We start from the raw sequence: 23,611 nt of genomic DNA, 5'->3' as shown, positions 1-23,611 counted from the left end.
TTTGGACCTCTGATTGGAATCCATCAGAGGCTGACTGCCCCACCCACCCTGGGGTGTGGATTCCTGATTAGGTAATTTTAAATGTTAATGAACTGCCCCTCAGGTAGAGAAAAACAACTTGCATACTTACGTATCTGTGTCTATAGCTTTCTCTCTGTGTTAGCTTGTAAGAGGTACTTTAAAGTCAACTAGAATTCATTCTCATTCTTATTGTTTATGTAGCTGGCAGAGGTTTGAAACCACAGACTCAGGTTTGATAAAATAACACATTTCCCTCCTCTCTCCCCTCCCCTCCCCTCTATTCATGAAGCCGCATACTTTCTTCACAGATGTTGCCGATTTTTCAAGAAGGCCTACTTGTGTTCTAGGATTACCTAGATGACCACACTGCATTCAGCCGTGGTGACTCCTCAATCTCCTCTGGTTGCAGTTTCTCTGCCTTTTCTTGTTTCTGATGACATTGACAGTTTTGAAGAGTACTGGTCAGATATTTTGTTAGGATTCCCCTCAATTTAGTTTTGTTTGCCATTTCTCATGACACAGTTGCAAGAATGATCGCTTAGTGCGAAGTCAGGCTTGAACATCCCGTGAGGGTAACATTACCAGGCCTCTCTTTTTTCCCTTTCCATAGGGCGTTCTTTGGAAGCTGGTCAGTGAATGGAGCCCTCACTTACCAGAGGGAGCTGGTTAAGGCCCACCTCCTGGAGGGAGAATTTGGACTTCCATTATGTGGAATCATTCTGTAAAGGAAGATTTTTTTCCCCTTCCCATTTATTTATTTATTTATCTATTCAGTTTATATCAGTATGGATTCCTCCAATTCATATATTTATTTTATACTTTGCCTTGTAATCCATGACCGTGCCATATATTTTTTGTTGTTGTTCAAATTGTTTCATGTCTGGCCACTAAGAGCTCTTTCAGTCTGGCTCCTCTATCAATTTCCTATGGCTTTTGTAACAAATTACTTATAGCCTCAATGGCTTAAAATGACACAGGATTATCATCTTTCAGTTCTGGAGGCCAGAAGTCCAAAATGGGCCTCATTGGGCTAAAATCAAGAAGTTGGCTGCCTGGAGTCCTTTCTGGAAGCTGTGGGAGGGAATCTCTAGCCTTACCTTTTGCAGCATCTAGAGACTGCCACGTCCCTTGGCTCACAGCTTCTTTCCATCCTCAAAGCCAACAATCCCATCTCTCTGACTGCTGCTTCCTTCTCCAGTTCTGACCCTCTTACTTCCTCTATCATGTGGAAGGACCCTTGTGTTATGCGGGGCCCATCTCGAGAATCCAGGACACTCTCCTTGCTTTAGTCTGTTCCAGCTGCTATCACTAAATATCACAGACTGGTGGTACAAGCAATGGACGTTTATTTTCTAACAGTTCTGGAAGCTGGAAATCAGAGCAAGGTGCCGGCCCATCAGGTTCCTGATGAGGGTGCTCTTCTTGGCTTGCCGATGGCCCCTTCCTTGCTACGTCCTCACATCGTAGAGAGGATGGAAACTTCCTCCCGCTGTTTTCGTACAGGCACTAATCCTATCACATCAGGGCCCTGCCTGATTTAACCTTAATTTCTCCTTATAGGTTCTTTCTCTAAATACACACACACTGAGGGTAAAGGGTTCAACATAAGAATTTTGAGGAGGGGCACCATTAGGTCCATCATACTCTCTCTCTCAAGAGCTTCAATTTAATCACATCTGCCAAGTCCCCTTTGCCACTTAACATAGCATACGCACAGGTTCTGGGCATTACATCATGGATGTCTTTGTGACGGCCTTTATCTTGCCTGCCACAGCTCTTCTGTCCTTTTGGAATGCCCCATCAAGTTTCTCTTTTATTTAGTTAACCTAAATTACCCTCCAAACTTCCACTGCACTAGGTATAGGTATGTTTTATCTTGTGATTATTGTGGCTTCTACCCTGGGGTCTTTCTAAGGTCCTGAGTGGTAGAAGGGTCTTGGGTAACTCCCAAGTACTGGTCCATGCTGGTTACTCTTCGGTAAAGTCCAAAGTCCCAGCTCACTGGTCCAATGGAGTCTAGGGACTCTGCTGCCAAGTTTGGGGCCTGAGGTTGGGTCTATGGGTTGGGTCCAGTAAGTTGGTCTAGAGGCTGGATCCTACTGATGTCCCGTCACCTCTGGGTGTTGCAACTCTTGGGAGCATCTGAGAGCTTCTCTTTCATCTTCCTTGCTACTCTCAAGACAGAATGCCTGTTCCTTCCTTCCCCCCTTAGGGACATCTAGCATAATCATGACAATTAATTAAACTTTTTACAAAGTAAGGGAAAAGCTGTTGACTTTAAGCAGGGTGTGTTTTCTTCCAAAATTCTCTAAGTCAAGGAAATACATGTGGGAAGTGGGTGGACAGGAGAAAAATGAATGAAGGGAAAAAAAAATACCATCTCAGTAAATTGGTCTTTAAGGGAAGGAAATCTTTTGGAAAATAAGCTTTAAAAAGGAAAAATCCACTTGAGTGTGGGGGTTTTCCTAGCTTGGCTCAGTGTTGTCAGGTGCTTGGGCCAGTTCTCAGTTATAGAGGTTGACCCTGGATGGGGTTGTTCTAAAAATTGTGCTAGGGATCAGGTGTGGCACGGATGTGCGCATGGTGTCAAGGAGATGTGTGTCACAGATGTCTAGAAACACGAGGCTCAGCAAGCTATGTGGAGTCACACGGGAGGACACCCAGGTCTGTCAGGAGGCAGGAGGAGGGAAAGATTCAGATTACTCGGGTTTTCACTGGAAGCAACAGGGAGACACAAGATAGGTACTCTAAATAAGCTGAGGACTAGATAGTATAGCGGTGGTCCCTTGTTATGGAGTAGCTGGCTCTGGGTGGTTTGCGGCAGGGGGAATACTGACGTGATGTGTGAGAATTTGATAAAGGAGATGGTTGGGAGTGTAGGCTTGGCTTTAAGTTGACAGGCACCTTTAAGGCACTTACACTTACGGAGAGTTGTTTGCTGCCCCAGCAAATAGTGAGCCCTGGGAGATGTATCCTCATCTGGATAAAGGCTTCCAATGCCAGAGCGTCAAGAATATAGAACATAAGAAAATATAATCAATTTAGAAGTGCACCACACAAGGGGTCAGCTGCCCACCACAGTCATAAGGGAGGAAGGAAAGTGGATTTTCTCCTAAGTGAGGTGGTGACTTTTCCTCAGGAAGATATTTGAATGCCCTCTTGTTTAGATGTTGAGTACTTGTGAAGCTTTTGTGGTTGCAAAGAACAGGATGTTTATCTTAGGAGTGTTAAGTCATCTTTTTTTTTTTTTAATTAGAATTTTTTTTTTTTTTTTTTTTGAGTAATCTCTACACCCAACATGGGGCTCGAACTTACAACACAAGATCAAGAGTAGCATGTTCTTCCGACTGAGCCAGCCCGCTGCCCTGCTAAGGCATCTTTGACATGAGATGAGGGTGAAAGATCCGCTAACATGCTCAATTCTAAGATCCCAGGCCTTGGATGATGCCATTCTGCTCCATGAGACCCCATACTCTGCTCCCCTCCAGAAGGTAAAGGCACTCTATTTATTATTCTATTATCTATTTATTTATTATTTTTGAGGGAGAAAGAAAAAAAGGGAGAGAGTGCATGAGCAGAAGGAGAAGCAGACTCCCTGCTAAGCAGGGAGCCTGATGTGGTTAATCCCAGGACAGTGAGCCAAAGAGAGACACTTGACTGATTGAGCTACCCAGGTGCCCAGTTTTTTTTTATGACTGAATAATACTGTGTGTGTGTGAGAGTGTATGTTTACCATGTTTTCTTTATCCAGTCACCCATCGATGGACACTTCAGTTGCTTCCATCTCTTGGCTATTGTAATATAATGCACAATGAATATGGGGGCGCAGGTATCTTTTTGAGTTAGTATCTTCATTTTCTTTGGATAAATACCCAGAAGTGGAATTGCTAGATCATATGGTGGTTTTATTTTTAATATTTTAAGGAACCTCTGTACTGTTTTCCACAGTGGCTGCACTAATTTACATTCCCACTGATAGTGCATGAGGGTTCTCTTTTCTCCAAATCCTTGCCAACACTATTATTTCTTGTCTTTTGGATAATAGCCATTTTGACAAGTGTGAGGTGATAACCTCATTGTGGTTTTGATTGGCATTTCCCCACTAAATGGTGATAACTGAGCGTCTTTTCATGCTCCTGTTGGCCAACTGTGTGCTTTTTTATGGGGGGGGGGAGGAATATGTATCCAGATCCTCTGCCCATTTTTTAATTTGTTTGGTTTTTTGCTACTGAGTTGTATGAGTTCTTCATATAGTTTGAATATTAATCCCTTGGGTGCACTGCTAAAACCAGCAATGGGCATGCATGACTGAAGCTCAGTTGGGAACTAGTGCCAAACACAAACTTCACAATGATCCCATCTGAGGAGCAAGAGGTTTGGGGCATTTATACACTAACTCCCGAGGGTTCCTGTAGGAAGGCTGCCCCAGGAGTGTTCATTCTTCAGCACCTCTGGCCTGCTGAGTATACTGGCAGCTTGACGGTCCACAGTTCTAGAAAAAAAACTCCTGCAATGTGGTTAGAGGCCAGCAGGAGCCCATAGGGAGGTCTGAGGATACAGACGGTATTCTGACAGTGTGTGCTTCAGGAGACCTCCAAAAGAAGGAGGTGGTCAAACACAGCTATGAGTTCTCTGAATTCTTATCGTTTAGCGATGTGCACCTTGGGAACCAGAGTCTCTGGGGTGGCTGTGGGCATCACACAGTACAGGTGCTTTGGTCCTGAGTAGCCACTGCTTTCTGTTCACTTTAGCATTTTATTTTTTATTTGTTTCTTTTTAAAAGATTTTATTTATTTATTTAACAGTGAGGGCGGGGAGTGCACAAACAGAAGTGGCAGAAGGAGAGGGCCAAGCAGGCTCCCTGCTGAGCTGGGAGCCTGACACGGGGCTCCATCCCAAGACCCTGGAATCATGACCTGAGCTGAAGGCAGACGCATAACCGACAGAGCCACCCAGACACCCCCACTTTAACATTCTAAAACTGAAAGCATTCTCCTTTATAACCATCATTCTTATATGTCCATTTGGCCTTCACTGGCCCCCTCCTCCATTAAAAAAAACAAAAAACAAATATACACACTTATTCCAACTATGTCAGTATAAAGATCTATCTATCTATCTATCTATATCTTGTAGTAAAACATTTCAACAACCTAAAAGTTCATTTTTGTCTTTTTCTTTTAAAAGGAATTAAACATGTTCAGGTTCCTCTAAAAGTATCGCTGTGGGCCCAGGCACTGCCTCGTGTCTAAGGCTAAGTTAGCCCTGGAGAAACGGGAGGGAAAGGTGACTGCTCTGTCTTGCCCTTACATCCTGATTTCCTGGTGGGATGATCCCTATGCCTGCCTCAAACGTGTGGGTGGAGAAACTCCCGGGGTGTCTCCTGGGAAACATGAAAAGATGCCCTGTCTCACACAGCAAACCCCCTGACAGAGTTAAGCTGCCTTTATGGAGCCACTGTTTCACTAGATGCTGAGGAATTACAAACCTTCAAAGACCTGTTTGCAGGCTGGGGTACCACTCCTCCTCAAGGCATCTTTGAAATGCAAACTTGTTCTCTCCAAAGACCCAATGCATCTCAGCCTTTAAGATAAATGCTTTAAACTGGCAGCAAACCCACTTGAGTTTGGTGCCTGGCTTTCCGACAGATTAATCAGATCGATTGCTGGCTGTTCGTTTGCCTTCGTGGCCATCTCTCCCTTGTTGGTTCCCATTTACTTTCTCCAGCCATCACCACGTGGGAGCTGCCTCCAAATAAACAATCAGGGATTCCACACCCCGGGCCTGACAGGTGATGGCAAACCGTACGCTTTCATGAGGAGCTGCCTGGCAACACGCTTTTGGGGCACCGCTGGAATTCCAGAGCCCTTCATTTCCGGTGGGTTTCAGGGTTTCCTGGGGAGGGGGCGGAGCCCTGATGTGCCCTTAGAGTGCGCAGATCCCCCAGCAGGCAGGGCAGGAAGGGCACGTGGCAAAACGAATGCACACCTGCTCTAGGAGAATTCTCCTGAGGCAGCTGGCAAGGTGGCTTTGCTTTGGGGGAGCCCTTGGCTTCTCTTGGTGTTCTCGTCTGCAAAATAGTAACAGTAACAGGGGCTAATATTTATTGAACTCAAGAGTGTGCCAAGCACTGCTTTTAAGGCTTTGTGAGTGTTACCCTTTTAATCCTCATGGCAGCAGGCTGAGATTTAGAGAGGTGAAGAGACTCAGGCAAGATGAAGAACAAATGGGACCTTCCTGCAAAGTTCAAAGACAAACTGGACTCTGAGGTCATGCAGACTGAGAGGGGCCAACAGGGGTCACTGAAACTCAGTATTTTGAGATGGTGGATTTCATCATGTGTCCTGGTGGCCTTCACATTTTCCAAGTGTGGTAGAAAGTTCTAGTACCAATGTAGTGTCATGGCTATGCAGACAGACACTAGTCCGTCAGGCTGCCTGCATTTACAACCTGTTCTACCACTGAGTAGCTTTGTGACCTGGACAAGTAACTCCGTTTCTTTGTGCTTTACTTTCCTCATCTGCAAAATATGGGGAATCATAATATGGGGAATCATAGGGTTATTACAAGGATTACAAGAATTAGTGCTTGTAAAGCATTTAAAGTATATGGAAAAAACACAATATAATTGTTCAAATATTTAATTATCCTTCATAAATAAACATGCAATTTCAGGAACTGAATCTAGGGGATGCCAGTGTCTTATAGTAGCTTAGTCTGGTGGGTTTTTGAGGTCTCAGAATCTTGAGTGCAGAGGCTGTGGTTTTAATACCAAATGGAATAATCAGTTGTTACAAGCCTGGGAAGGAAGAGAGTCTATATCCTGTGACACACTGTACTTCATTTTATTGAGCAATTAACACAAACAAATTCACAACTAAGAGTGAAAATTAAAATGTAGGGTGTGCATTTTGTTAATGAGGATTTTCTCATTTTGAAAAAGAATGTTGTGCCTTAATTTAGTTCTTGTGAAAAGCTTCTCCTCCCTTGGCAGAGAGCCCCAGACCTGCTTATCAGCAGAAGGGCCTGCTACTTGAGGGAGGGGAGTCAAGGAGCTGATTGGCCCAGGTGTGGAAGGGTGCATAATTCATACTCAAGCCTGGGAAACAAAAATCAGAGCTAGAGTTAAAGAAAAATCACACTGGTGATTTTGGGAGAATCGAATGAAATGCTGTTAGAAGCTAGTAAGCAAAGAGGAACTTAGACATGCCTTCAAGGGCTTGGAAAACTGACCCAGGCCAGAAAGATGCTTTGGGGAAAAAAAAAAAAAGAAGTCACAAGAGCCTGAGACTTTTCTAGAAATGATTATTTCCAAGTTAGTGCATCTGCTTTCCTTTTCTTGGGTACGTACCTTCCCAAGTGGTGGCTCCTGGCCTGGCTCAGGGCTGGAATGGGTCCCTAGCTGCTGTCTCCAGAGCTGTCCTCGAGTATCTCAGCACCTCCCATCCTGCTCCATGGCTGGCCTGGATTCTGCCAGGCTTGCAATAGATCGAGTGTGGTGCTTGGGTTTTATCTGGCAACCAAGCATGTTTTTATAATGGGAGGGCAAATAAAAGGGCAAGAAGGAGTCACAGAAGCATGGCCCCCAGAGGAGGGCTTGCTTATGAGTGAATAAGAGGGTCATGGCATGCATTACCTGGTGGAGGAGTTGAAATTATTTTAAAAAGACCATTAAGAAGCCGATGAGGAACATGTTCTAAGTGCTGTGCTAAGCACTCCCATGATGAATGTTTCCAACAATTTATCATCTCTATTTTCTAGGTAAGGAAACTGAGGTCCAAGGGGCTGTGGGTCAATCTCACCTGACCTCTGTGTACCTGGGATGCCTCTATATGTACAGAACACCAGGACGTGAAGTTAATAATGGGGGTGAGGTACAAAAGGGAAGGGATGGAGGGAGCAATGGATACGAATAATGACATAATATTGATTATATTATATATTAATCATTAATAATTGATAACAGTAGCTCCTATTTATTGGGAAATTCTGATCTACCAAGGACAGTAATGCCAAACTTATCCTGGACGTCATCTCTTTTGACCATCACAACAACCCTGTGAAGTTGGTGGCAATGATCCCCAAAGTTTTCTATCTGGTTGTGGGACAGTGGAACTTTAAATCCTGGACAGAAAAGTCAGCCTTTTTGAATAAATGGGTGAATAAACTGGGTGCCCAGTTACTGAGCACCTAGAACAACCAGGCCTGAGAACACACGTGCTGAAGAACTCTATTGATTAAGAAGATGGGTCCAGAAGCCAAGGAGGAAAAGTCATGACGGGGATGACTCTCATTCTCTGTGGGGAGAGTTTAAAGGACAGAGATCTCTGTCTGCTGAGATCAGCACTGAAACACCACTTCTACTTAGAGAGATCCTATAAACTACTGGCGAGGTTGGTAATATTTATCACAGGCCCGTATGTGCCAAGTTCTTTATATACAGGATCGTATTTAGTTCTCATGATGGTCCTGCAAGGTAGATACCGTCTTGACTGAACAGAAGAGGAAACTGAGGCACAGAGAGGAGGCAGATATGGGCAAGTGATAGAGCTAAGGTTTACACTTACTCATCCCTAAACCCACATCTTCTGTGGGACCCCTCAGTTGCTCCCTAGCTCTTCTGTCTCTGTGCTGGCCTGAGAAGGCTGCCCCAGAAGCAGGGCTATTGAATGTACAGGGTGAGACTTTCTCTTCTTTTGTTGGACATGGCACAGCCATGGTCACCCAGATGCCTTGGAGCCTCACCGCAGGCCTCAGCCCCTGCTCTGGCCAGAGGGTTTGTTAGCTGAGCTTGTGCTGTGTGGGATGGTGAGTTGAACCCATGGGCCACTATCGTAAAGTGGCAGGGCAAGAAACAATCCACATTTCTCTGTGCTTCTAAGACAAATAAATCTTGCTTTACCCTTTTCCCTCTTGTTAGAAAGCGCAGGAAATTCAGTCTGGTTTATGTTTCAGGGCAGCCTTTCCCCATCCCTGGGGCTGTGTGAGAAGCCCACGGAATTACAAGGTCTGGAGGTTGTGGGAAGCCCCCCCCCACCCCAGCATTGCTTCTGGCTGTCATGATCCCCATGAGCCTCTGGGATACTGGATATCCCCGGGCCCTTTCCTGAGAGGTTGGAAGCCACAGAGCTTAGGGTCGAGGCCCCCTGTTTCCACTTAGATCTTCTTGGGTGCTCCTGCTACCTCCAGGGTTGCTGCAAGGAAGGGAGGTGGGATGCTACCTTCTCTTCCACCTTCTTCTGTTGGGATATTTGACTGCTCCCCTGGCTGGGCCGCTGACCTCTCCTCTCCTCTCCCTGGAGCTCTTCCATTTGTGGCCAATATAGCCACAAAGATATATATATATATATATATATATATATATATATATATATATATATATATTCATATTTATATTTTGCCTGAACCTGGACTTACAAAAACCAAAACGCACAAAAGTGAGTGCTGGGGGTGTTGGGACACCTGGGTGGCTCAGTTGGATAAGCATCTGTCTTTGGCTCAGGCCATGATCTCAGGGTGCTGGGATTGAGCCTCATATTGGCCTCTGCACTCACCAGGGTATCTTTTTCTCCCTCTCCCTCTGCCCTTTCTCCAGCTCATGCACTCTCTCTCTCAAATAAATAAATAAAATCTTTTTAAAAATGCTGGGAGCATGGAGGGAAAGTACTTTTCTCATTGTTTTGTTATAATCATACTAATCATATCTCCTCCTATATGTGAAGCCTGTGTCACATATAGCAGTATCATTATTTAATGATACTGCTGTGGTCATTGCATTTTGCAAACAGGGAAACTGAGGTCTAGAGGGATTAAGTAATTTGGGTGGGGTCACATAGCTGGTGCATCTCACTCTAGATTCAAACCGGGGCAGGCTGACTCTAGGACCCACCCACTTAACTACTGTATGGACTTCATGTTGACAACATAGCTATATAAGACGATTCTGCATGCCCGCTTCCCCCATTGGGTTGGGGACCCTCTCCATTCTAAATAACCTGTCCTCTGAATAGTTCCTAATTTGGACATGAGCTTATTCCTAACAAAGGTGCAAATGAGTGTCCTCACAGATTGGCTGAGAGTCCTGCAGGAGAGAGCATGCTCGACTCTGGAGGGGTGTGTGAACGATGACAAAAACTGTCACACATTCTTTTTTTTTTTTTTTTTTTAAGATTTTATTTATTTGACAGAGAGAAAGAGAGTGCATGGATCCACACAAGCAGGGGAAGCATCAAAGGCAGAGGGAGAAGCAGGTTCCCTGCTGAGCAGGGAGCCTGACGTGGGGCTTGATCCCAGGACCCTGGGATCATGACCTGAGCCAAAGGCAGATGCTTAACCCACAGAGCCACCCAGGTGCCCCAAATGGTCACACTTTCTTTCCAGCCCCATTTCCATGCCTTTGCAGTGTGACTTTAAGCTCCTCCCACTGACCTAGAGTCTGTTCTTTTGCTCCTTAAATGTAGGCTAGCCTTGTGGTCTGCCACACAATGGGAAGCTGTGGAAAGGGTGGTGTGCCAGTTTCAGCCCAGATGTGTGCTTCTTCTCTTTGTCATAATGTTGCCACTGCCATGTTTACAAGCCCAGCGAGCTTGCCAGAGGATAATAGGCATGTGCCCCAATCCTTCCCATCACTCTAGCTGGAATCCCAGCCAGCTTCAGAAATGGAGCTTCCTCTTAGCCAGCAGCTGACTGCTGATGCCCTTGTGAATTGAGACCAGAAGAACCTCCCAGCAGAATCCAGTCCAAGTTGCCAACTCCTAGAACCATGCGCTAAATTCATGTTTCTTGTTTTAAGCCGCTAACTTTTGAGGCCGTTGGTTCTGCACCAAAATCTCCCATGAGAGAGAGCTTCAAGTCCCATGCATTCCTCCCAGAACTGGGTGGTAAGACTAGGGGCTCTAGATAGGGCAGATGAATTAGAGCCATATTTCTCCTTCTCCCATGTTCCATGGAAGCACACTGCTGTGGATTTGTGCCACTGATACCCAACACTGAAATTGTATTTGTGAACACCTCAATAGAGGAAATGAACCTTCCCTGAGAGAAGTGATCCAGTCCAGCCCTGACACCAACTTGCCACGTGGTATTCAGTGATTTCCTTAACCAACCTGCCTGGCAGTTCCTTGCACATGTAAGAATAGGAGACTGGCACATGTACTTTGTGATTTCTGCCAGCTCTAGTATTTGTGACTCTGTGAGGCATCACTAACGTGATGTTCAGACTGTCCACATTTGATTTGGACAGTTTACTCTGGACCACTAGAATGGCACAAAATGATGAGATTTTTTTTTTTTAAACCATCCACATAAAAAGAAACAGACCATAAACTGGCTTGTGCATTGGTAAGAAAATTCCTTTACTGACAGTGAAGCAAAAAATATGTCTTAACTATAAAAGTACAGGTTTGGAAAGGAAATGCTCACATTTCCTGACAAATAAGTTTGCATTATTAAAGCTAGTGGGTTTTATGGGCTTTTTGTTGAAATTTACAAAACTGCATTGCTTTTGGCTTTTCTCCTAAATCAGAAAATGGTTTGGTTGGCTTGACTGCCTAGGTTCTATAAAATGTGTTCATTCCTTCATTCCTTCATTTATTCAGCCATTGTCTGCTATGAGCAAGACACTGTCCTCCTTCTGGGAGTAGGGAACTGAACAAGAGAGGCAAATCGCAACCCTCAAAGAGCTGACAGTTTACTGTGATAAAATCAAACCCACAGTTAGGCATTGGAGTCATCTAGTGATTAACATTTCTCTCATCCTCTGATTCTCAACCAGTATAACAAGGGTACTACTACTATTATCTACCTCTCCATGTTGTTGGAATATCAAATGCAATAACATAAACAAAAGCATTGTGTTAAAGTTATCTTCCAGATGCACTGTACATTCCCTAAGGACAGGGGCCATGTCTTATTTATCTTATTTCCACAGAGCTTGGCATACCAAATGCTCAATAAATGATGGTTGAGTGAATGAATGGGTCAGAAGATAAATTAGCAAAAGAATGAAATTGAGTGGGTCTCAATTTTTTTTCATTTTGCACATTATGTCACCCATGTACAGTTATACAGGTTGTGCACTGCACAAGTAAATTTGGCTGAGGTGATTGGAGGACTAAAACCCACATTTTTCGCCTGCCAAGTCATATGCCTGATGCAGAGGGTGCCTTTCATAAAGGCCAGCAGTAGGCCTAACATGAAGGAGTGAGACTCTATGGCTTCCCAGAAGCTCTAATTTTATCATTTTGTGATGGGTTCCCTGATGCTATATTCTTCAGAAAATCCCCAGATGACTCAAATTTTCCTCCTAGTTTGGGTACAATTGGATTTGTGGTCTTTTAAGGCCTCTCCCACTCTAATAGGAGGTGATTTTGAATTATATTTAGATTTCTTGAATTTATTATTTTCTAATATTTTGTGTTAAATTCTCTTTGTTAATGAGTACATGAGTTGCTGTCTCATGATGTTCTTACCCACTGTTCCCTGTCTTTGGCAGGGTGTAGCTGTTGGAGTATGTGAAGTTTGTGTTACCTATTAATCAATAAGAAATTCCATACCAAACTAAATTTTAAAAATTTCCCCAGATTTCTCTTTCCAGTCTCCAGCATTTGTGTTTTTCCTGACTTCATCGGCAATATCAAATAATAATAAACAGCAGGGTTCCTTAGACAACATAGAGCTGCTAAGACAAAAGCCCGGTGATGAAAGCTACCAAGGTCTAATTTAATTTTCCTGTCTTCATTTCTTTTTCACTCTCTTTATCAATCGGAGTACAATGAGAAGAAAGAAACTACACAGGAATTTCAGCAAGGAAAGTTTGCCATGAAGCAGGCTTTCTCGGCTTCAGCACTTGGTATTTTGGGTTAGATAATTCTGAATTTTGAGGGAATGTCCTGTGCACTGTAGGATTTTTTTTTTTTTTTAAGATTTATTTATTTATTTTAGAGAAAGGGAGCATGAATGGGAGGGGCAGAGGGAGAGAAAGCAGACTCCACACTGAGTGCAGAGCCTGATGCAGGGCTGGATCTTACCACCTGGAGATCACGACCTGAGTAGAAACCCAAAATTGGAGGCTTAACTGACCGCGCCACCCAGGAGCCCCACTATAGGATTTTTAGCAGCATCCTTGGCCTCTGTGCTTTAGATACTAGTAGCATTCTCTCTTCACAGCTGTGACAACTGAAAATGTGTCCAGATGTTGCCAATGCCCTCTTTGGTCGGCAGAATGGCCCCCCTTGAGAACCACTCCTGAAATAATTATTACCTCCCTCCGAGATTATCTGGAAAGGAGTAAAGTGAACTCTACAGAATCACCTAAGGCTGAGGAAGACTATGAAGGAAGGGGCATGCTGAGAAGGGGGACCCCTTCCCCAAGCTGGGATTCAGATTGTGTTTAAGAAGGTGTGGCCTGGGATCGAGTCCCACATCGGGCTCCTTGCTCGGCGGGGAGCCTGCTTCTCCCTCTGCCTCTGCCTGCCATTCTGTCTGCCTGTGCTTGCTCTCTCTCTCTCTCTCTCTGATAAATAAATAAAAAAATCTTAAAAAAAAAAAAAAAAAAAAAAAGAAGGTGTGGCTGCAGTTCATTCTGTGGGGACGTTCTCTCTGGCTCTGGGCTAGGCAAGCAGGAAGCAACTGGAGGGGAAGCAGAGACCAGCCAGCAGGAAACACCCCTTCTGGTTGCAGGTGGAGTCACCGCAGGGTTCCTGTGATTCACAGGAAACCCATCCAGGGGCTGTTGCTGGAGCTGATGGGAATGAGTGCAGCTGGCCACCATCCTAGCACCCTGCTGGCAACAGCTCTTGGTAGGAACCAGAAGCCCTGTAAAAGCTTAGGAACAAAAAGACCCTTCTTTCTGCAGTGTCTCTGCAGCGCCCTCTCCTGACAAAATTGAGCATCATGCCATCTTCATAAAGAATGCTTGATCCAGCTGGCAATGAAAGATGATCTGGATCTGAAAAAGGAAATAAATTGATAGGTGGCGTATCCTTGTATTGTATCCTTCTCTCACCCATCTCTGTACCCTCTATTGGCATAGGTCTGGCACTTGGTTTGTACGAAATTAATGTTAACTGAGCGATCGAAAGAAGGAATAAATGACGAACAGAGGGCAGGATTTGCTTTGTTTTTGTTTTTGTTTTTTGGTAGCGGTTTTGGAGAATTTACCACTGGTTTAATTTCTTTTTTCTCCAGAATAGCAAATGGTAGAGTTTACTTCCTCCAATCCCACTTTACTACTAAATTTAAAACTAATTCTATTACTATGTTACATCTTCTCAACTCATATAACGGGTCAATTTGTTAAAAATCAATTAAAGAATTGAACAATTCAGTGGAAACAAATTAATTAAACTAGTTTGAATTGATTAATTGATTAAATTCCCCCAGTTGAGCCAAGAAAACACTAGACAAGTATCTGTTTTTAAGACAGGATATAAGCAAAGTATTGCTGGCCAGTGAACTAAGTTCAACAAAATTGTTGCCCAGAAGACTAAGAATGTTAATAATATGAAAATTAGAATTAATTTTGATTTAGGTGTCAAATGATTCCTTGCTGACTGCAATGTGGTAAGTTAGCAGTAAGCAGGTTTAAGTTACACTCTCATTTAAAATGAAGAAGCATAGTGAAAAGAAAATTGGATTGGGATTGAGTAAAAGTTCGGTGTGGACTGCCTGCTAATGTAGGGTCACTAATGTTAGGTGGACAACTCATTTGAGTTTTGGGGGCTTCCCTCTCTTCTGGAATGCAAGAACAACCATACACTTCATTTGGGGGAAGAGTAAACGTAATATGAATGTAAAAGTATTTTGGAAATTGAAAGTACTTACTACACAAGAGCATCTGGGTGGCTCAGTTGGTTAAGTGTCTGCCTTCAACTGGGGTTATAATCTCAGGGTCCTGGGATTGAGCCCTGCATTGGGCTCCCTGCTCAGTGGGAAGTCTGCTTCTTTCTCTCCCTCTGCTCCTCCCCCAATTGTGCTCTCTCCCTCTTTTTTCTCAAAAAATAAATAAAATCTTAAAAAAAAAAGTACTACACACATTTGAGGCTCTTATTAGTTCACAGTTGTTTTAATCTTCTTGGGTTTCTAGAAGATTCCAAGTGTATCTGGAGTGTGAAGAATATATTTCTATTTTCTAGTGTAAGGCAGAAGCCTAGTGGAAGGAGTTTTTGAATTTCGGATATCTACACATGGTGTCTCCCTCAAGTATCTTAGGGCCTTTGCACGTGCCGTTCCCTCTGCCTTGGTTCTTCCCTCTCCTCTGCCTCGATAACTCCTAATTATCCTATTAGCCACATCATTACTTCCAGACTTCCTGAGCTGGCTGACTTTCTCCTTTATTTGTTCTTACATACCACATCTTTCCCATATAGTACATAGCACCATGGGTATTTTTACATTTTAGTGATTGTTTGATTAATGTCTGTCTCCCCAACTAGGCTGTAAACTCCATGATGGGAGGGGCCACTTTTGCTTTTGCCCACAGTGACATTTTTGGTAGATGTTTAATTAATAATTTTGGGTAAATGAATGAGTGAATGAGTGAACAAACATATTACCCAGAGCTGAGTGTTGCCTACTGGGTTTTGACATGTCAGTCACATTTTGAAAGAAATGGTGATGCTTAGCTCTCTGGGGCTGTAGAAAGAACACAGGGATTAGACACACAGTTCACCAGAATGTCCTCAGCATCCAGCCTAAACTCTGGCATACAGTAGGAACTCAATTAATGTTTGTTGAATGGGTTAACTTTGGATCCAGAAGTCTGGGGCTTGATCTTTCCCTCTAAAATTTATAGGCTTATCACCCTTGGTGAGGATGTTTAACCCCCCTATCCAGTACAGTGAAAACAGGCTCGGAGCCCAGCATTACTGGGTCTAAATCCCATCTACTAGATGCTGGACGAGACATTTAGCGTTACTGTGTACAAGTCTGCTTATTTACAAAAACGAGGGTAGTATCAATGTCCCTGGATTATTTCAAGCATCAAATGAGAAAAACTACTGAAAAAACCTTGCCTAATACAGCACATATTAGGTATCAGTAAACATTGGTTACAGTCCTTTCCCCTCCTTTATCCTTCTTAACATGAGAGTAATATCACCGGCTTCAGAATCATTGTATCGCCAATAAGATTATGTACCGCATTTTGTAACCTGAGGTGTAAGATTTCCTTTCTTCTACTCTGCATCAAAAGAAAAATATGTGCAGAATCAGCATCGGCCACCAGGCGGCACTGTGGTAGTATCTTTGATTTCAGGGTTTCAGTGTAACAAAATAGCACCTTAGTGTACCGTTCAAATTGAAGTCTTGAGGTAAGAAAAATGGGTTGCATTTAAGAGAGAAGCATTGCTCGATAATGGAGTAATGTCCTTTGTAAATGATATTTTAATGTCCAGGGTCTTACTCTGGAGAATCTGGAAGGAAAATTTTAAAAACATTCTTTTACCTTCTTAATTTGGGAACACAAGAACCATAAGAACCAGATGAGGAAGAGACAAAAGCTTTTATTTGCTTTATGATAACATAATGTTATCATAACTTACAACTTTTTCTCTTGGAGATCCATTTTGTTTTCTCAAATATTCTGGTAACTTATGCTTATTTTTCCTTCATCTTTTAGAAAGAAAGGTTTAGTTTGGTAGACAAATACTTCTTGGGTATCTAACATAAATGCACCTCTCTGGGTGATTGAAATAAGACGAGTAGAGAAGTCAAAGCTCCATATCCTGAAGCGGGGAGGAGACCCATTAACGACTAGGAAAAAAATGAACAAAAAGGGCAGTTTAGTAGGGCAGCAGGAAAAAGGGTGACTTAGGTGTGCATGTTTGGGACACACACTTCAGATAGCTTGGTTAGGGAAGGACTTTCCAAGGTGGAGCGGTTTGTTCTCCAACCTCAGTAACTGGAAGGATCTGGTCAGGCAAGTGTCAGACAGTAGAAAAAGCTGGTCAGAGGCTCTGGTGTGGGAGCAAGCATGTCAAATTCAAGATAAGTATTTTTGGTAAATTAATACTATTCCAGTGATCTAGTGCTGCAAAACAAACTGTCCCCAAACACAGTCGTTTTAAATGACCTATTTATTTTGCTGACAGTTTTGTAGGTGTTAGGACTTGAGAGTGGTCCAGCTGGCTGATTTACACCTGGTGTCACCGGTAAGGGCAGTTCAAGTGGGAGGACCTCCTTCAAGATGGTTCCTCACGGACACACTGGTGCCCTGTTGCCTCCTGGAATCTCTCTTTTCTAGATGGGGTTTTATCCTACAGCCTTTCCATCAGGCTGGGGCTTCTCACAGCAGTGATACTCTCAGAGTATTTGTACTTCTTTCTTGTCTGCTGGCTTCCAAGAGACCAGGTAGAAGCTGCCTGTCTTCTTAAAGATGAGGCCCAGAAATTACTTGTGACATAGCATCATTTCTGCCTAATTCTACTGATCAAAGAGGCCAATCCTCTTTTTTCAAGGGGGAGAATAAGATATATTCTTTGTATTGTGAAACAACACAAGACCTTTTGTCAACATCCATTACCACGCATAGTTACAATTTTTTTCCCCTTGGGGTGAGATGAAAACTTTTAAGATCTACTCTCTTAGCAACTTGCAAATATATAATACTATGTTATTTATTGTAGTTACCATGCTGTATATTACTTCCCAAGGGTTTGTTTGTTTATTTTAAAGATTTTATTTATTTGAGAGAGAATGAGTGAGAGAGAGCATGAGAGAGGAGAAGGTCAGAGGGAGAAGCGGACTCCCCAAGGAGCTGGGAGCCCGATGCAGGACTCGATCCTGGAAGTCTGGGATCATGACCTGAGCCGAGGGCAGTCGCTCACCCAGTGGAGCCACCCAGGCGCCTGGATTTGTTTGTTTTACAACTGGAAGTTTCTACCTTTGACTCTCTTCACCCATTTTGTCCACCCCCATATCCCACCTCAATTTGGATTTGTTCTCTGTTTCTATTTGGGTTTTTTGTTTGTTTTTGTTTATTGTTTGTTTGTTTTAGATTCCACATGTAAGTGAGCTCATTGAATATTGTATTTGTCTTCTTCTGTCTGACTGAGCATTGTGCCCTCAAGGTAATGGACTTCACCTCTTGAGAAAAGAGTGTGAAAGAATTTGTGGCCATCTTCAAATGTAACAGATCCTGGAAAAGCTAACAGAAATTCCCTGTGAATGGCTGGGGGCCAGACTTCTACTGCCCAACACCACAGTTCTGGTCTGTCTGTAGCACGGATATTGGGCAACAGCATTGGAGAGTTTTCTTTGGAATCCAGACCCGTAACCAGGAAAGTCTGCACTGAACAAAATCCACTCTGTCCATTGCCCACCATGAGCATTGTCATCAGCATGGACATACGTGCCTAAGAGGTTTCCTTAAGTCCTGATTGTGAATCTATGGCTTAGGGTTTGGAATGGAAAGCAGAGAATGATGCCAGCTTCTGGGTGTGCATTTTCCTATGTGGAATCGTTCTGGGATAACCTTAGAGGAATAGGAGCGAAGGGCGACACATAATTATTGTTCAGATACTCAGAGTTTTTGGCGTTGAAATAACCTACAAACCAACCATAGCTAGACCCTGGTCACCATGGTCTAGTCCGGAGAGTGATTCATTAGGTTTGTCCCCTTAAGAAAGATAATCGAGCCAGTCGGAGTTGCGGTCCTCTTCTAAGTTATAAGGGGAAAGAAGAGAAAGCAGGGAGTGAGATGCGGCATTTCTGCCATACCAGCCGGTATGGAGAAGGAGAGAGAGCAGTGGGGCCTGAGAATTTTCTCTAGTGGACAGGAGATTTGGGGGGAAGGGAAGGTGAGGCTTAAACAAGCCGACTCATGGACCTGACTGGTCTTGAGTCTGCTCTGTGGCAGTGTGGCAATCAATAGAGCAAATCATTTTTGTATTGACACGTGTCCCAAATCTCCTGTTTGCCTAATGATGGCAGCAGGCTTCACTCAAGATGCAGTGGAACCCAAAAATGTTTGTTTAATCGTGGTGGCTCTTAAGGCAAGAGAAAATTGAACCTGAGAAAACGTCAACAGAATTTACAGCCATAGTCCTCACATATTTTCCCCAGGTAACTATTTCTTTCTTTTCCCACTCTTTTGATGTGCTGAGACTCCAAAAACAATCCAGTTACGTAAACACCTCTTTTTGTTCCTAAGTGATACGTCAGCATGGGCGAAGTTTCCAGTTTCCTCCTTGCTCTTGGATGATAGGGAGGACACTAACAAACCTCTCCTTGTTCTATTGTTTCATCTGAAGCAGTATTTTATTGTTCTTGATTATGATTTATCATATTAAAATGGATAGATTTACCTGGGTGAAGATTTTCATGGCAGCCCTAATAGTTAACTGGGGAAGTCCACTTGTCATGTCGTAATTAAAATAGGGCTTGGTTGTACACATCCCACACTCAGGGGTTGTGCAAATCCCACACTCAGATGTTGTCTCTATGGACAGAACAACTGTCTGGGTTTAATGAGACATGTTTTTGGAGGGCTTGACTTGCATGCAAAAAGCAATTGAGTTAATCACATCTCTCTTGGCTCTCAAGTTTTACATAAATAAAGGGAGAATGCATCAGAGATTGCTCTTTCAAAATTGAATCTGGGGCTGGATTTTATCTTAACCCCATATCTATGCGCTTATGGGGCCAAATGGAGTCGTAACTGTCACTTGCAGTGGCTCTTGTCTCTTCTTGCTCATGCTACTGTCTGTTCCTTAAAAGAAACCCCCAAGCATTTTGCAGGGTCTTGGAAAGGAATCTTCATGTACTCCAGAATGAATCCTGCTACTTATGTGGTCAGAGTCTTCCTGGAATTTTCTGTTTCTTTTGTCTTCTACTGTGGTTGCTGATAAATCTACAAGGGGCGGTGGTCTTCTGCCAGGCCCAGCCATGCTGTTTCTGTGGCGGTCTGTCTCCTCTGCAGCCAGGTTGGGGGGCTTCCTCCTTTCCTAGACTGGGTGCCCTGTGCTTCGGTGAAAGCGGGGGAAAGCTGCTTTCCTCTTTACGTATCAAACTTGGTACCTAAGATGGCACTCCTGTCATGTTGCTTGTGACCCAAAGGGTTCCCAGATTTAGAACCAGCTCTTTCCATTTTAGTTAGAGCTCTTCCTTTCGATAGTGGTAAGTTGTGAGTTCATGGGGCTGAATTCAGGACAAATCAGAGTGAGAGACGGTCTGCTTCATGTGGACACATCTTTGTTCTCTGCTAGACTTCGGGACTGGGTCAAACCCATGTGTCTGGTGTAGAGGAAAGAACAAAAAGGAAGGTGTCTGGACGGCTCAGTCAGTTAAGTGTCTGACTCTTGATTTCAGTTCAGGTCATGAGATAGAGCCCTGTGTCAGGCTCCATGCCAGGCGTGGAACCTTCTTAAGATTCTTTCTCTCCCTCTGTTCGTCTCCAACATCTCTGCCTCCTTCCTAAAACAAAAACAAAAATAAAAACAACAAAAAGACAGTGGCCATAAGGTGAGATAGATATTACGTGGGTGGTGGGGGCAGGTAGTAGAGGGATAGTTCCCAGGTCCATCACCTACCAGCTGTGACCTAACGCAAGTAACTCAGTCTGCCAGCCTCAATAGTTTCCATCTCCTGAAAGGGAGTAACTATGGGAAAACAAACCCAAAGAGCTCCTGTTATGGACTGGACTCATTCCTGGCACAGACCTGCTGGAACCCTTGGAATTTCCTGAGTGAAAGGAGTGTCTTTTGTATGCTAATGAGGTGACTCCTGGTAAGGTCCCCAGCTTTAGGATGGGTGCTGGTGGCCAGAAAACCAACTAGAGGATTACGGTGGGAACTTTTGCCCTACTCTTCACCTCCAGGCAGGGTAGAGGGGTTGAAAACGGAGTTCAGCTACTAAAGACCAGTGATTAGCTCATCATGCCTGTGTAATGAGACCTTGATAAAACACACAGACAGTTTTGGAATGATAAGGACCGAAGGAGCTTCCGAGTTGGTGAGGACGTGCATGGTGGGAGAGTGTGGGATAGGCCAGCTCCACGGGACGGAGGTTTTTTGCTCAGGACACTTCCAGACCTTGCCCTGTGTTCTCTCCATCTGGCTGTTCATGTGTATCCTTCATGATAAACTGGAAGAGTAAACATAGCTCTGTCTCAACATTCTGTGAGTTATTCTAGCAAATTATTGAACCTAAGCGGGTGTCCTGAGAACCCCTGAAGTTGTAATCAGCTGCACAGAAGTGAGGGTAGTCCAGGGATTTTGAATGAGGTGGGGGGTGGGGGGGGGAGGGGGCATTCTTATGGGACTGAGTCCTGAGACTGGGAGGCCGGCCCTAGCGCCAGGTGGTCAGCATCAGAACTAAAGTGGATTAGTCAGACACCTAGTTTGTGTCTGACTTGATTGGAGAATCAGTGTTGGAATGATGTATTTTATGTCAAGAAAAAACAGAGCCTAGTGAAGTATTTGTTTCACAGTAAGGACCTACGAACTGGGAGCTCACATGATTATGATGTTATTTACTAAAATAAAAAGAAAATTAACAAAAACTTATGTAGTGCTAACTAAGTGCCAGTGGCTCATTTAACTTGTTTGCTCCTTATGACAAGTCTAAAACTTAAGTACCATTATTCCCATTTAATAGAGGAGGAAACTGAGGCACAGAGAAAGTAAATGAGTCACTCAAGGCCATGTAGCAGGTGGGGGATGGAGCTGGATTCTGACTCAGCTCTGTCTGTCTCCAACCACAGTGCTTTCTGCCAGAGTCCTCTGCCTGTCCTACAGAGACCTGAGCACATCCGCCTGACAGCACATCCCTCAGGAGGCTCTAGAAACTCACTGGAGTGATTTAACTACTGTTTGCAACACTGTTGGGATTCCTCTTTAGGAATGACCTTCAGCGTCATTTGTTCTACTTTTTAAAAAGATTTTTGATGTTAGCAAATCTTGGTCCTTTCGGGGTAGAGTTCAATTTTGGAAATAACTCTCAACACTTTCTTAGGTGAGTTGTGAGTAACGTGGGAAATTATTGGGGGCCCCTGGCTGGCACAGGGGGTTGAGCATCTAACTGTTGGTTTCAGCTCAGGTCATGATCTCAGGGTGCTGAGACTGAGCCCCTCTCTAGCAGGGGGTGTGCCTGAGGATTCTTCCCCCTCTCCCTCTTCCCCTCCCGTTGCGCTTTCTCTCTCTCTAAAATAAATGAATAAAATCTTTTTTAAAAAGTGGGAAATTGGGTGCCTGGGTGGCTCAGTTGGTTGAGCAGCTGCCTTCGGCTCAGGTCATGATCCCGGACTTCCTGGATCGAGTTCCACATCCATCGGGCTCCCAGCTCCTCGGGGAGTCTGCTTCTCCCTCTGACCTTCTCCTCTTTCATGCTCTCTCTCACTCATTCTCCCTCAAATGAATAAATGAAATCTTTAAAAAAAAAAGTGGGAAATTATTCTGGGGAACACTTTAGAGCCACATCAAAGGCTTAGTTTGTGACTTACTTGTTTGCTTGTTTGGCTGGTGAAACTGGCTTTGAAAATAATTCTCCAAGAGTCATTCTGCAGATGTTTTGAACAGTTGACAGTGTCATTTGAATGGGTTTAATTTCCCAAATTACTTTTTAAAATCTCATTTTATCATGCCTGATAAATGTGACATATTGTATCCAGTCTTTCCTAGTAGCTAAGCGCATTTAGCTTGGAATGGGTGGATGAGCTTGCCTAGGTTTTTGGAATTCCTGACCTTAGATAAAGAAAGTAAATCAATTCTTTCCCCAGAACTCATGTTTCTCTTTGTCATTCCCCAGCCTTCATGTTCCACCAGGTGAATTCCAATGTATGTCATTGTCTTACATTTTAAAAATTAAAAGTCCTGATACCTATGTTTGCAGAACTTAATACTTTTCTTTCAGCATCTCATAAGGTTTTGGATGGATTCATCTATTAAAAGTAATCATTATACATTTTTAATTGCACTTGTAAATGTATAAAGCAATGCCAAGTCTACTTCTTTTTTCTTATTTAAATTCAAAACAACCAAGGGAATAGAGTGGGTCAGGTATAGTCACGCACATTAGAGGTAAAGAAAGGGAGGCTCTAGACGTTGCGTTTTGCCCACAGTCACATTTAAGTCTAAGTGGCAGTGTCTGGAGTTTAGGGTGCGTGTTGCATCCAGTTACTCATTACTTTCCTTTCCAATGGAATATATTCCCTTTCTTGATTTTTCTGTTCTCAGAGATCACTGATGCTTTCAAGTGTTTATTAGTTTTCAGTGGTGGCTACAACAGATTACAGCAAACTTGGTGGCTTAAAGCAATAGACATTTATTCTTGTACAGTTTTGGAGGCCAGAAATTTGAAGTAAGTTTTATCTAAGTGTCTGTAGAACCAAACACTCTCTCAAGGTTATAGAGGAAAAAATCCATTTTTTTGCCTTCTCTAGTTTCCAGAGCTGCACTCATTGGCTTCCTTTGCTCTTGGCCCTTTCCTCCATCTTCAAGGGCAGAAGGAAAGCATCTTTAAATTTCTCTTTCTCTGTTCTGTCATCATATTGTAGTTTCCTCTGTGGCCAAATCTTCTTCGCATTCCCTTTTATAAGCTGACATTTGATGGCATTGAGAGCCCACACTGTTAATCCAGGACAAGCACACCATTT

This window comes from Mustela erminea, chromosome 1 (genome assembly GCF_009829155.1).
Source record: "Mustela erminea isolate mMusErm1 chromosome 1, mMusErm1.Pri, whole genome shotgun sequence".
Classification (NCBI taxonomy): domain Eukaryota; kingdom Metazoa; phylum Chordata; class Mammalia; order Carnivora; family Mustelidae; genus Mustela; species Mustela erminea.
The sequence above is the reverse complement of the archived record's forward strand: the minus strand, read 5'-3'. Positions refer to the sequence as shown.